General features: G+C 42.4%; 1 protein-coding gene across 1 annotated transcript in view; it reads right to left on the bottom strand.

The window, feature by feature from the left end:
• Positions 1-14,260, bottom strand: part of ARSB (arylsulfatase B) — a 177,993-nt gene that overhangs the window by 103,366 nt on the left and 60,367 nt on the right. The gene's annotated exons all lie outside the window — the stretch shown is intronic.

The raw sequence follows: 14,260 nt of genomic DNA, 5'->3' as shown, positions 1-14,260 counted from the left end.
GGGTTCGAGCCCTGGTCCAGGAAGATCCCATATGCCACGGAGCAACTAAGCCTGTGCACCACAACTACTGAGCCTGCGCTCTAGGCCTGCAAGCCACAACTACTGAGCCCGCATGCCACAACTACTGAGCCTGCATGCCTAGAGCCGGTGCTCTGTAACAAGAGAAGCCACTGCAATGAGAAGCCCACGCACTGCAATGAGGAGTAGCCCGCGCTCACTGAAACTAGAGAAAGCCCGCGTGCAGCAATGAGGACCCAATGCAGCCAAAAAGATAAAATAAATAAATTTAAAAAAAATGCCATTTGGTACAATAGGTGTAAAATTCTGTAAAAGAGGAGTGCAGAAAGGAGCCATGTAGATTTGTTGGTGCATGTGATGAAATCTACAGCTTTACTGGGGTGATGCAATGCTCTGCTGGTTTACTCTAAAGTGGCTGTTTCATGGAGTTTGGCAAGGACAAACTTTAAATTGGGTTTTCCTTGGACATGTGAAGGATGTTGTGATCCTTTATCATGATCATATGCAGAAAAATAATGAAAGTTGACTAGGGCCCACATTTTTAGACTTAATCTACTATTCCACTTATGTAACTGCTGCTTCCAAAAGGCGAAAAGTAAAGGAATGCCACCATTTTTTAAGAGAATTGAAAAAACCTGTTGCAAGATGTTTCTCTTACAAATTGAAACAAATCCTGGTTAACCTAAATTAAATTGCCTTGGCCTCCATGGTACCACTGAAGTTCACATAAAAGGTGGGAGTTCCTGATTCAATCCTATGACTCTGGGATCTGTAGAATACTTAACTTCATGCAAAATAGTCATGGTATTTACACTACTGTATATCGAAACTGATGGAAATTGAACACTAGGTAAATGAGAAGGGAGTTTTTAACCCTAAGGTTTGTAAGCTAGTGATGCTAGGATTGGGAAATTGGTGTTCATCAGGTACCTTTCAAGTGTGGGAGGATAGAAAAGGCTTGGATCAAATTTTTAAATGTTTTACCTGTAGTATTCGTTTGTGACCATTATGAACTCTAAGCCATCTTAGGGGGGAAAATAGGGTTGGTTTTATTCAAAAGTAACATTGCTAAGTCCAATCAGTGTTATCTTGGGTCAAGCCACTTTATCCATTCCCATAAGGCTACTGAGGAGAGTCATGTAGTTGGTGTCAATACGAGTTCAATTGGTTTCCGAAAAAAAAAAAAGAAAAAAAATAAGATGACTCCAACTAGTAAAGGAAGCTATGAAACATTTTTTGGGGGGAAATCATTTTTCAGCAATGTTTTTGGCAGGGGGAAAACCTAATTATAAAATCTTTGCCGTATAGAAAATAAATGTCAAAATAAAACAAATGTCATCTACAGATGGTAAATCTCACTTTATTATTCATTATTGAACAAAAATAGCTGTCAAAACGTCATGAAAAACACTGGTTAGCCAAAGACCCGAGCAAACACATTAAGTATATGACAGTGAAGCCTCATTTGCATCCAGCTGATAAAAATTAAGATGGAACCACGACAACAGCACTAGGTTTTAGGACTACTCCCCAAACAGGGTCATGTTGTGGCTTGGCTTTAGAAGGCTGCCCTGAACCATCAGTGTATATCTCCACCTTGCTGCCCCCATGGATCCTTCAACCCTGGCTTATCCAAGACAGCTCCTCACTCTGACATGGGGATCCTGGAGAAAAAAGCAAGGAAGGCTCCAGCAGCCTTGCACCAGGGCCTGGGCATCCCTCTGAACAGGCCACCCACGGGAGTGTGACAGATGAGCAGACAACAGGATTTCAGAGACCAAGAAGACTCTTTGTCCGATAAAGGACCTGTTACTACTCATGGTTGATTCTTTTAGACTAAATTTTTACTTAAAGCAAATTGGAGAGTTAATGTATGTCTTAGTAGTCATCTAAAGGATTAGGTAAATTCAATCTTCTCCTAATGAAAGGTTCTAGAGAACATATCTACCGAGACATTCAATTTACAATCTGATGTTCTTCTCTTTCCCTCTTGCTCTACATTCAACACATTCACTTCTGCCAAGTTGATCATGAAAATGGATTTCCAATCCACCTCCCCATTCTCCAGCCCCATTGCCTTGGGTCCAGCACGGGTCTCACCTAGACTCCTGGGGTAACATACAGAATGTTTCACGTTGCTATCAGAGGCATCTTTGTGAAGCCCAAACCAAACAGGCCACAAGCGTGTTTAAAGACCTCTAACTGCTTCCCAATCAGGAAAAAGTTCAAACTTCAGTCCAACACATGGAATCCTTCATATGTGGCTCCAAACTACTTCTGGGGCATCAGCTCCTGCCCTTCCCCACAAAGCATGCACTGTGCTTCAGTCACAGAGAACTTACTTCTTGTTGTTAGAATACAACATGCTGACGTTGCCTGGGTACAGGTTGGCTCCTTTGCCTAAAATGCCCTCCCCATCTTTCCTGCTTGACTTAATAATGTCACACTGCTGTTTTTAATTTACTCCCCCCAGACAACCTCTGTCTCTTCACTGTCCTCCTGCACTTTATACTTTTCTATCACACTTATCTCTGTATGGTGTTAATCAGTTATTCGTGGTTTGTCTTCCCTGAGAACTCTGGCTCTCCGGGACAAGAACAATGTCTCATTCTTCTTTGCATTCCCCAAGATCTAGCAGAGACCTGCCAAAGAGGAAGCCTCGAGATTTGAGGGTGGAGAGGGGGGAACAAATAAGTGAATGGAGAAAAGGCCACCAAAAATGGAGACTGAAGACACTAAAAATTAACTCTGATTACTGCAGAGGGTTTTCTGAGCTTTCCTCCAGCCACCCCCTGACCTTAACTTTTAGGAAGCTGTTCTGCACACAGATGCTGCTTATTTTACAGGATATTGGCAAGAGGCACTCCTGGAATCCCATGAGGATTTAAACAAATCCAACCCACAAATTCCAGAATTGTTTGTCCAATCTGGATCAGTTACCCAAAGTCAAAGGGGTTGTTGGAGAGCATTTGAGGAAGCACCGTCCTGGATGGGAAGAGAGTCCTCACTCACCCCTGTAACAAATCTTTCTGGATTTCATGGCCCATGGACCACTCTAGCTTTGGGGAAATGGCAGAAAATGGCAGAAAATGGCAGAAAATAAGACAGACAAGGTCCTTTCACATGCAGTGAGTAGAAAAAGAGGTAGGATCTCTCTACTCGTGGTAACTGGTGACTAGGCCTCTCAGAGAAGCTGTAACCAGAATGACGGGGTAGAGCCAACCAACATCAGAGAGAGGAGAACCCAGGCACGCGGTGCAGGAGGCTCAAGGGCCTGATTCAATTACACATTAGATGGCGGGTGTTCTGTGTCAAGCTTCTTTCTTTTTTTTTTTTTTTTGCGGTACGCGGGCCTCTCACTGTTGTGGCCTCTCCCGTTGTGGAGCACAGGCTCTGGACGTGCAGGCTCAGCGGCCATGGCTCATGGGCCCAGCCGCTCCGCGGCATGTGGGATCTTCCCGGACCGGGGCACGAACCCATGTCCCCTGCATCGGCAGGCGGACTCTCAACCACTGCGCCACCAGGGAAGCAATAAAGGTATAGGAACAAGATTCCCTTCAGATCTGCAGATAACACCTGTTCCAAAGGCAGAGTGAAACAAACTCTGAGTTCTCAGACTCCTGGCCCTCCTGACCACGTGAGGTGAGCAGTACCCCTCTGACCAGGATGAAGGGGTCAGTGAGAGGGAGGAGAAGTCCAGGTGACCCTGGCCATCCCAAGGGCAGGGGAAGAGAGTGCTAGCTGTTGGGAGTGAAGGCAGCTGGATGAGAAGAGAATGTGTGGCAGGAAGCCTGGGTCCCTTTTGCCCAATGAGAGGCAAGTAGGTAAGTGGAGGCACTTTAGCGAGACCAAAGGACGCTGAGAGAGAGAGAGGTCCGGTACGTGGGAAACGCAACGTCTCCTGATCAGCCATGAGCTGGGGTTAAGAAACAAGACCAAACAACCAAACGAATAAAAATAACTGCCCTGAGTGACCACAATAGGCAACACCAAGTCCCTGCAATCAGATCCTAACTCAGGGCCCATTTGGTTTCAGACACAATTCTAATAATATGTATGATGGCTGGCTTCCTAATTTCATAGCAGATTGGATAGGTGCAGACTGCTGGAGTTGGTCTCCTAAGAATGAGGGAAGGAGCAGAAAAGATATGCATTTTAAAAGAAAAAAATATGAATTTTAGTTTTAAAACTAAAAAAAAAGAATTTCCCTGTTTTTCTAGTGTTAAGTGATCCACACGGATGTATATTAAGGACACCACTGTATGAAGCATAACACAATAACGAAAAAATTAAAATGATAACCTTACATCATTAAGACAGTAAGAGGCTCGGGGTATAGTTAAGGACAGCTTAGACCTAGAAAAAGGTTTATAGCCCATATTCATGTCTCTGAGCCCACCTAGATCACTATAATGTGACCACCCCCACCTGTCATTTTCAGGTCACAACTGCAGGCACACAGAAACTTTTACTATCATGGCATAGAGTTAAGCCTATACACGGAAAAGAGAGAAAATGATTCCAGGTCAGAGTTGGGACCCCAGAAGGACTGAGCTCAGCTGCAGGTGGGGGAGCGGGGGGAGCAAGTTACACTTTTTTGCACGTCTACTTTCGTGGATTGAAACCTGTGATTACCAGGCATATGTGTGAGCATTATGGCTGGACACCCTGTGTTTGGTGGCTAGAATAGTTGTGTTAAGTTACCCTGCAGGTGAGACAGACGGTGTTTTTACTGTTGTGGTTATTTGGTTTTTATTGTGGATGTGGTAATATGTGACCTGCCTGCAGGCTCATTCACAGATTTTAGCTTTTTATCTAATAGCACCTGTAATAACTGGGAAAGTTCTGAAATAGGGAAAAAAGCTTCTATATCATGGTTCTCAAGCCTTTCAAGTCTTACACTCCCCTATTATAACAAATGTTTTGTCGTGCTCTTTTGACTCCCTGTAATGGAATTCATACACTTGCACACCTAATTTTTAAAATAACTTTAAATGTAATATAAAGGAAAAATGGCAACTGATAATAAAATAGCATGTATTTCATATGAAAACGTGCAGGCACAGAATATATAGCAAAGTGGTGAGATAATTGCCTGGACTATATATGAATACAACTGGACTTAAAGGAGGCCATTCCACACTAGAAGTACAGAAGAATGAAAGAGAGCAGAGATGAACACGAGAATAAAAATCAGAATTTATCTTCCAGAAAACAGGGAGAAGCCTAAACTTCCCAACTCATTCTACGAGGCCAGCATTACTGATTCCATAGCCAAAGACACTACACAAAAAGAAAACTACAATGAACAGAGGTGCAAAAATCCTCAATAAAATGTCAGTAAATCAAATCCAGCTATGTATAAAAATGATAATACGTGATTGTGTTAGTTTTCTATGGCTGCCATAACAAATTACTATACATTTAGCCACTTAACACAAGTTCATCATCTTATAGTTGTAAGTCTGAAGGCAAGTCTCATTGGGCTAAATCACAGTGTTGGGAGGGCTGCATTCCCTTTCAGAGGCAAGAGAGGAGGATCTCTTTTTAGCCAGTTTCTAGAAGCTGCTAGAATTCCTTCGCTCAACACTCTCTTCCTCCAATCCTCAAAGTCAGCAATGGCAGTTGAGTCTTCTCACTTGGTATTACTTTGACCTCCTCTTTGTCCCTCTCTTCCACTTTTCCTAAATTAATTAATTAATTAATTAACTTTTGGCTGTGTTGGGTCTTCGTTTCTGTGCGAGGGCTTTCTCTAGTTGCGGCGAGCGGGGGCCACTCCTCATCACGGTGAGCAGGCCTCTCACTATGGCGGCCTCTCTTGTTGTGGAGCACAGGCTCCAGACGCGCAGGCTCAGTAGTTGTGGCTCACGGGCCCAGTTGCTCCGTGGCATGGGGGATCTTCCCAGACCAGAGCTTGAACCCGTGTCCCCTACATTGGCAGGCAGATTCTCAACCACTGTGCCACCAGGGAAGCCCCCTCTCTTCCACTTTTAAAGACTTGTGATTCCATTTGGCCCAGTCAGATAATATTCCCATCTTAAGGTCACCTGATTGGCAACCTTAATTCAATCTGCAACCTTAGTTCCCCTTTGCCATATAACATAAGATATTCAGAGGTTCAGGTCTTTAGGACGTGAACATCTTTGGGGGAAGCGAAGGGAACATTGCCCTGCCTACCACAATCATGATGAGCAAACGAGGCTTATCCTAGGATTGCAAGTAATTTTCAAATAAAAGAATGATCCTGGGAGAATTACACTACCCAACTTCCAAGACCTCCTATATTAAGCTCCAGTACTCCAGACAGCTTGGTACTAGAATAGGGAGCCTAATAAAAGAACCGCCCATTAGTGATTATTTGATATTTAGCCAAGGTGCCAAATAAGTCAGCCGAGGAAAAAGTCTTTGCAACAAGTGATTCTAGAATAACTGAATATCTACGGGAGGGGGAAGAAAGAACCTTGACCAATCCCTACTTCACAACTTACAGAAAAATTAATTGAAGATGGCTCATATTTCAACTCAATAGTAAAAAAAAAAAAAAAAAAAATTAAAATATGAGCAAAGGACTTGAACAGATATTTCTCCAAAGAAGATATACAATGGGCAAGAAGCACATGAAAAAAAATGTCCAAGGGGATGCAAATCAAAACCACAAGAGACACCACTTCACACTTACTAGGATGGCTATAATAAAAAAGCCTATGACAAGTGATGGTGAGGATGTAGAGAAACTGGAACCCTCATACACTGCTGGTGGGAACGTAACATGGCACAGCTGCTTTGGAAATAGCAGTCCCTCAAGAAGTTAAACATAAAGGTACCACATAACCCAGAAATCCCACTCCTAGGTGTGTATTCAAGAGAAATGAAAACATATATCCACACAAAAGCTTGTGCATGAATGTTCATAGCAGCATTATTCATAACAGCCCCCAAAAGTGGAAACACTCAATGCCATTAATTATGAATGGATAAGATGTGATATATTTTCAGCAATATACAGGGAAAAAAAAGGACCACAATAAAAAGATGAAGTACTGACACATTCTACAATATTGGTGAACCCTGAAAACATTATGCTAATGAAAGAAGCCAGATAAAAAGGCCATATACTGTATTTTTCCCTTTACATGAAATGTCCAGAATAGGCAAATCTATAGAGACAGAAAGTAGATTAGTGGCTTCCAAGGCCTGGGAGGAAGGGGAAAATGCTAATGGATACAGGATTTTTTTTGTGGGGGTGATAAAAAAAATTAGATAATGATGACGATTGTACAACTCTGTGAATATACTAAAAACCACTGAATTGTACACTTTCAAAGGATGAATTTGATGGTGATGTGAATTATATCTTAACAAAACAAAGCTGTATGAGAAGAAAAAGATGGACCAAAGACCTAAACGTAAATGCTAAAACCATAAATCTTTTATAGAAAAGCATAAGAGAATATCTTTGTGACTTGGAGGTAGGCAAATGTTCTTAAAATCAACACGTTTGGTAATATATTTATGTATTAAAATTGATAAGACCCATAATGGTGTAAGATGAAACAGAGTGATAATGTAACTTCAAAGGCAGAATAAGCAGTGGAGTAAAGTGCAGCTCTGGTCAGCCGGTGGGATCTCACTGCAATTAAGCATCCATTCTACATTTTTTGCCCTTTGGATGAGAGGTGGGTTAAGGAAGAAACCCTACATTCAGGAAAACTCTTCCTGTTGTCACTAAAATGTATACGATCTGCTTCACGGAAACAGTCCAAGCCTGCCCACTCCATGTATATTTCAGAGCACAGGCCAGGTTATACCTCAGTACAACAGATGTGAGTCTTTTAGACAGTGCATTCTCAACACCACCCTAATTATCAAAACCCAGAGCTTCCGGGACATGGCAGATTCTTTGTTCTTGTTTTCACCAATCCATCAAATTGACTTGGCTTCTTTTAAAAACGGTAGATCTCTTCTGGAATCAATGTGTCTCTCTTTCTCTTACAGACCCCTACTTTTTATACCTCAGTTTTTCATCAGGGCCTTTTGTGGTAAGCTGACCCTACAAAACATCTGCCTGGCATGTGAGACACAAAATTTTCTTTTGGAAAGCTTTTTGTATGTACCCAAAGAGACTGCTTCATTGTGTATTCCATTTTTGGCTTCCTGCAAGTTTAAATGTGGAATCAAGTGGAAAATGACTTCAAAATAGATAAGAGATTACATGAATCTTTCCATTCTTCATGAGTCATATGAAGATATATTAACCCTATCAGATATGAAATACTGTGCTAGTGATTTATTTTTTATTTTCTGATTTGTGTACGGTAAAATTCACTTGTTTTGGTGTGTAGTTCTATGAATTTTGACAAATGAAGTCATATATCTAGCACCACAATTGAATGTGAAAATTAATAAAGGGAAGACTCACTAAAATGGAGTTGAAGGCCAGAAGGGGAAGTTCTCACACAGTACCAATCAATGTCAATTTCAGGAAGAACTGTCAATTACAGACCCCAACAGAAGAATCACCAACAGGAAAGAATCATCAAATACCGGACCTCAACAGGAAAAGACGTACATTGTATCTCTTACAAGAAATCGACCACCTCAGCGACTCAGCCAATGAAAAACCACATTCACCTCGAACTCTCACTTTTCTCCAATGGACTTTCATTCAAAACAACCCTTCCCAACTTCTTCCTTTTTCTCTATAAAATAATATCCCTCTCCTTTGTTGGACTTGCCTATTCTTTTGCTGTATCTTGCTTGTCCTGAATGTGCAGTTCTTCGCCATTCCTGAATAAACTCATTTTTGCTGGTAAAATAACTTTTAAGGTCAACACAAGATACAGAACAACTCCATCACCCCAGAATCAGTCCCTTGTGCTACCCCTCTATAGTCAAATCCTCCACCCAACCCTTAACCCCTGACAACAACTGATGTTTTCTCCATCTTCAAAGTTTTCCTTTTCCAGAATGTCATATAGGAAGAATCACACAGTGTGTAACCTTTTGAGTCTGGTTCTTGCACTCAGCATAATGCATTTGAGATTCATGCAAGTTAGCGCATGTATAATGGTTCATTATATTGCTGAGTAATGGTCCACTGTACAGATGTACCACAGTTTCATTTATTTACTAGTTGAAGGACATTGAGTTTTTTCCCAGTTTTTAACAATTATTGATAAAGCTGCTATAAACATGGGGGCACAGGTTTTTGTACAAACATGTTTTCATTCCTCTTGGGTAAATCCCCATGATCAGAATTTCTGCTTTCAGGATGTTTTTTCATCTTTGGTTTTCAGTAGTTTGATTACAGTGTAGATGTGGTTTTCTTTGGGTTGATCTGATTTTACTGAGCTTCTTGAATCTATACATGTATCTTTCACCAAATTTGTGAAGTTTTCAGACATTATCCCTTCACGTACTTTTTTCCTGCACCAATATTTTTCCTTTTCTTCTGGGACTGTGATGACATAAATGTTAAACCTTTTGATATTGTTCTATAGGTCCCTCAGCTCAAGTTTTCATCTTTTTCCTCTCTGTCTTTCAGACTGTGTAATGTCTACTGATCTATCTTGAAGTTCACTGACCCTTTCCTCTATCATCTTCATTCTGCTATTGGGCCCATAGAGTGAATTTTTAATTTCAGGTACTGTATTTTTCAGTTCTAAAATTTCAATTCGGTTCGTTTTTTCCCTTTCTATTTCTCTTGAGAATTTTTATTTTTCCATTCATTTCAAGAGTGTTCAAGTTTATCTCATGGAGAATAGTTATAACTAACCCAATTAGATTCAGAGTACAAGTTCTGTCTTGTCTGTGGACAGTGGTCCTAATATCAGTTTGGTTTTTAAAGTCTTTGCAATGACGTTTGGGTTTACCCAGTGTGTGCCCAACCCAGGGTTCAGTGTGGGACTCGGGCGGTGACTTATACCACAGGTGAGTCCCTGAAGTCTTTGCTTTACTTCTTTGGGTCTGTGTGACACCTGCGCATCTTGGAGCTGAGCCTGGGACTTATATCAGTTTACACACAGAATCAGGGGATCCTCTTCTCCAGCTCTTTCCTCTCTGAGATTCCCCTATACTTTCCAGCCCCCAGCATTCCCTTTTACTGGCTCCTCTGGTCAGAAAGACAGGTTTCTCTCAGATTTTAGCCTCCTAAAAACACAACTGAGGTTGTCTTTCGGAGCAAAGTAGCAAAAAGAGAGAGAGAGATAAAGTAATAGGATCCTCTTACTCTCTTTGGACAAAAGGGGTCCCTTTTCCCTGGTCCTGTGGTCAGAAAGAACCTTCTTATTGCATTTTAGGAGCCCAAACCACTACCACAAAAGCAATGCAGATCCTCAAGTGGGGCTGGCCTTGGGGCAGGGTCAGGAGAGAAAAGAGAGAGAGAAAAAAGAAACAAATAAAATGTGAATTCCCCTATATTTTCTAGCAAAAGACTCCTTTCCCAAACCTCTGGTCGGAAATAGGGGGTTTCACCTGTAGATTCTGCTGCCAACACCTGCTTCATAGTTCCATAATTCCATCAGCCCTTGGGTCAAGGCCGAGAGAGTCGGAGGAGTGAAAACAAAGTCCACAAAACTCACCCCGGGTGTAGGGGATTGGTGATGCTTTGACTTCAGCCCTGTTCACCATTTGCTTGCTGTTGTTTATTTTTTAGGTGCCCCAGGCAGTTGTTTTCTGTATTGTCCAGAGTTTTTAGTTGTAATCCACGAGAGAGACAGGCTTTATGTGGCGGGTCCATCCTGCCCAGCACCAGTAGGGTACGCTCATGATTTTAATGAGAATAGGCCCATGGGACTTGTGATGTCTGGTCCTGGGTTTTGCTGCTGTTCGTCTTTGTTTTGTTGTTGTTGTTTTTACCTTTGCCTGAATTTATATAGAAACAGAATGAACGACACCTCATGCCAGGTAAGAATAAAAAAGAAAACTATTATTTGAAAGGCCTTAATTGAGCACCTGCTCAGTGCCCATGACTGCTGTCAGCACTGCGGGAAAAGACAACAGAGGGTCAATACACGGTCCCTGCTCTCAAGGGACATGAGAAGCCCAGCCCAGGTGAAAGATAGAAGACTGTCCACTATTGGGGTTTAAAAGGATATAGAGAAAGTAGAGAGATGAAAACTGGGGAATTAGAGAGGGTGACATGGAGGCTGTTCAACCTTGGGCCAGACCTTGATGGAGAGGAAAAGGCACATTCCACCCAAGGGGGAGAGGGCTTGATGGGGTAATTATTCTTCCAAAGTTGGTTTTGTACATTTTTATTACGCATTGAGTTTATTTGCCCAAAGGAAAACTAAGAGGCAGTTTCTCAGGGCATTTTATTACTTCTGACCCTGTTCTTCCCTCCCCTTCCCTCAATTTGGTAAAAAGCATTTCCAGGACTTTGGTTCAGAGTGAGGACTGGAGGCCCAGTCATGGGATCTTTCCTGGGGAGTCTTGAATTACCACAGACAAAATTCTCAATAATGGTTGTAACTCAGCTGGTTGCTGGCACTGTTCGTGTGCTTCAGCTGAGTTAAAACATTCGGAAGTTTAGTCTTCATATTTTATTTGGGTTTATTCCTACAATCACAAAGGCAGTATCTTCATTCGAGGACAGCATCTATTATATTTGAAAATACTTTTTGTGAAGTATTCAGGAAGGCTTTGCACGGAGAGGCCCTGTGAGCAGACAGCCACAGAGGAGGAAAGGCCACGGCTAGAGCGGTTGCACAGATGGCCAAGTCCATTGTGAATTTTCACTTGCAGCTGTGTGGAAAATACCTATGCTGGTGACTCAACATCTTTGGATTTCTAGCTTTAAATTACAGCACAGAAGAGAATGTTTTCAATTGCCGAGCATATAGGGAGGCTGGTGAACTTCAGCCAGTTTTGAGCCCATCAGCTACCATGCGCTGCAATACTGACGGATGATTAAATAAATAAACAAAAGTGACACTGTCACCATCAGGGCATCAAGCATGGTACGTGGACAGCTGGCCCGGCAACCAGACCTGTGGCTGACAGAGATACTGTATCTATTTCCAATAATAGAAATTGAGCTTCCTGCTTGTGTGACTTAGTGCTGGGGTCTTGGTTTTCTTTTCTGAACTGAGGTGTGCTCAGATCCAAAGTTATGACTTGGCCAGCCCATCAGGATCACATGTAAATGGCAGGACCCGTGACTGCATCACATTTGTGCCTTTTCACGGTTCCGTCTGGGAACTCTACCTTTTGTAAAAGACTTTGCTAGTGTCCTTCCATCCCCATCCCCCCACTTCCACCCTCCTCCTGGCTGGCTGCCGGGACTGTATTTTGTCGCTTATCTAACACAAAATAAACAGAACAATCTGGAGCTAATTTAAGTGGTTTACCATATCAGGATACAGCTGGGAAAGATTTTAAGAAAAAGGCTCAACAGGAACAATAGTTCTGTGAAGTTGAGCAGCGGCAGAGAGCACAGGAAGGCAGTTTCAGACAGCCTGGCAGACAGCTGTTAGCCACTCCAAAAACAACCCCCGAAGCCAATGAAAACGGGCAGGGTCTGTACGGGCCGCTCAGCCGGAACACTCACAAGGAAAACAAGGGATTCGCGGGGCGTTCTGAGTTAAAGGCTCAAGTGTGAGGGCCACCAGCTTCCCGGGAGCCCTCCGGCAGGGCTCCCATGCAGCAGGGACTCAAGAGGAATTGCAGACGAGGGACAACACTTCACTGCTCCACGACACTGGCCAAGACTGTTTTTTTTTTTCTTTTTGACGTGCATGCATACACACTGGCTTTATCCAGACTTAGGAATCCAGCGAGGCCCCGCAGAGGAACATGTGTTTTTGACATCAGTTTCTTCTACTCTGCAGGCAGGTTGTCTTTTTTTTAACTCTTTGGGGGCCTCTGGCTAGACCTTGAATTTCCTGGTGCAGCTGGACAGAGATGAGAGGGCTTGAGGGAGTTAAGCAAAGCTATGTGCTGCCCTTGAAAGAACTTGCAAACGCTTTATATATTAAAACAAACAAGAAAACCTCACTTGGATCAAGCTTTTGACAAAAATTCAACCAATTAGGTAAACGGCACGGTCCTGATGGCAGTGACGTTTCGTGCAGAGAATACTGGATTGGAAGAGTAGAGCCTGGGACTGGAAGTCTACTTCTGCCACCACAAAAGGCTTCTGGGTCAAAGATTCCTCACTGAGGACCAGATGCCCTTATCTTCTTCTTCATCCTCTAATTCATGGTATTAGCTTCTGCTCACACCTTCTTCCAGAGAGCATTCGACTTAAGTAAAAATGTCCCTTTGACAAGGGACATAGACAACCTCTGGGTCTATTATGAAACAATCCCATTTGTTTGAGGATAACTTTTTAAAAAATCATCCTTGTCTAGGTTCTAAAGGAAGAAGAATGCCATTTGGAAGATTCAATTTAAAAAAAAAAACAAATACAAGAGTAGAAATTAAATAAATGTTTTACCAGTCACTTTCCATCTATTGTATCCTGTGTCACAATAGATCATGATAATAGAACAAACTTAAGACTGAAATTTCAGCACGCAAATAGGCAGAGATATGAATAGGCCTTCTAAGAACAGAAAGGAATATGAACACTTCTAAAAGATATTTTTTTAAAAAAAGGAAGGCAGAGAAATACCCCCTTTAGAAATGTAATACCCCTTTTATTTCCAGAGCATGTAAGTTTGGACAATGATTATTTCAAAAATATCCAAGCACACTTAAAAAAATCCAACTCTCTGAAAATATAAAATCTCTCTAGAACAGCTCTCAAACAGCAATGTACCAGCATCACCTAGAAGGTATGTTAATTGCTGGGTCCCACCTCCAGAGTTTCGGGTCCAGAGGTGGGCCTGAGAATTTGCATTTCAAAGAAGTTCCCTGGTGATGGTGATGATGATGCTTCTGAGACCACACTCTGAAAACCATTTCTCCAGAGAGAGACTGAATGGCTGATACATTAAAGTCAACCAGCTTTACTCTGCATCTTTTTTTGTTGTTCTTTTTTTTTTTTTTTTTTTGCGGTTTGCGGGCCTCTCACTGTTGTGGTCTCTCCCGTTGCAGAGCACAGGCTCCAGACGCGCAGGCTCAGCGGCCATGGCTCACGGGCCTAGCCGCCCCGCGGCATGTGGGATCTTCCCGGACCGGGGCACGAACTCGTGTCCCCTGCATCGGCAGGCGGACTCTTAACCACTGCACCACCAGGAAAGCCTTGTTGTTCTTTTGAATCACTGGTCAAGTGTGGTTGACGAGTGAGAGTGGAAAA

The sequence above is a fragment of the Orcinus orca genome, chromosome 3 (genome assembly GCF_937001465.1).
Source record: "Orcinus orca chromosome 3, mOrcOrc1.1, whole genome shotgun sequence".
NCBI lineage: Eukaryota > Metazoa > Chordata > Mammalia > Artiodactyla > Delphinidae > Orcinus > Orcinus orca.
The sequence above is the reverse complement of the archived record's forward strand: the minus strand, read 5'-3'. Positions and strand labels throughout refer to the sequence as shown.